Source organism: Microtus ochrogaster, chromosome 10, assembly GCF_000317375.1.
Source record: "Microtus ochrogaster isolate Prairie Vole_2 chromosome 10, MicOch1.0, whole genome shotgun sequence".
NCBI classification, from domain to species: domain Eukaryota; kingdom Metazoa; phylum Chordata; class Mammalia; order Rodentia; family Cricetidae; genus Microtus; species Microtus ochrogaster.
Genome location: NC_022016.1, coordinates 11,982,997 through 11,984,278, shown reverse-complemented (window position 1 = coordinate 11,984,278; position 1,282 = coordinate 11,982,997). Strand labels below are relative to the sequence as shown.

The 1,282-nt window shown below is 46.0% G+C and overlaps 1 pseudogene; it reads right to left on the bottom strand.

The window, feature by feature from the left end:
• The window catches only part of LOC101982385, a 47,098-nt pseudogene extending 45,947 nt beyond the window's left edge, over positions 1-1,151 (bottom strand).
• Between the last annotated feature and the right edge of the window lie 131 nt (positions 1,152-1,282).

Here is a 1,282-nt window from a genome sequence, read left to right as displayed (position 1 = left end):
AATATTATATTAAGTAATATAAAACATTTTATTAACTTAAAATGCCTCCAAACCTTATAAGTTTAAATATTTTAAAAACTATTTCTTTAAAAAGCCTAGTTTTTAAATTATCTGTAAAACTCCAAAATTTCTTCTTTAAAAAGTGTAAAATCTCTCAATTGCATATTCCTGCAATATCAAAAATAAAGAATCAATTTTTTTTTTTTTTTTTTTACTTCAAGAGGGAGAAGACAGGGCATACCCACGTGTTGGGCCTCATGAGACCTGGCCATGAGGTCTAAAGTAACTTTCTGAGCCTAGCTCAAGTTTGGAGACCTGTCTCTGACTATAACATCTACACAGGAAGTGATTCACCACAACCTGACCCAGGCCTGCTTCTACCCAGCCGTCGCTAATATGGCAGAATATTATTGGCCCTTGTTCCTTGTACCATCTTGGTCCATCCCAGGCTTCCCACTCTCTATCTCAGCCTATATAAGTTCCTGCCTAGTGCAATTAAACAAGATCGTGCTTCAGACTCCTGACTCAGTGTGTGTGTGTTTCTCCCAGGTGGCCAGTGGGGGGGTCTGAGTCCTCTATATTCACCATCCCGCTCAGCCCCAGGGAAAGTCCAGCAGGTCTGGCTCTGTCCCCACCCTTTCTGTTAGAGAACCTGGCAAATTGGTGCCCTATGTGAAGAAGGGAAGAATCGCTGACCAGCTGATAGGTCTGCAGATGAGTGTACCCCCATTACATATGGGGCCGTACTCTTTTAAACAAAATCCTGCCCTCAGCCCAGTCTGTGAGAAGGCCATCATGCTTCCACCTGAATCTTTGCCTATTGGCTGTTGGGAGGCCAGACCTAAAGGACCAGGTGGAACATAAGTTCATGGTGATGTTACCTTGCCGCATTTGGCCTGGCAGAGAATATCATCCTCGTAGTGCCATTGCTCTGCCTCTACTGGATGCTTTGCCCGCAGATCTATGGTGGTGGTCCGAACAGGCAGCAGACCCTGGGAAGAAAAGAACATGGCTACTGCAGCTGAAGCCAGTGGCACTACGGGGTGTGCTGGGCACCAATGACCATGATGGTGAACTCCAACCGCATGAAACCATGCTGCCTGGGGATGCAAAGCACTTGCCCACCTCTTCTCCATTCCCTTCTCTCTCATCTTACTTCAGGCAGGCATGATAACCTGGATAACACGTGCTTCTAGGCCAAGGAGGATGATGACAATGATGATGAGTTGGAGGAGGAGGAGGAAGGAATACTACTGTCCCTCTGGGCTGCCCCTTTTAGACC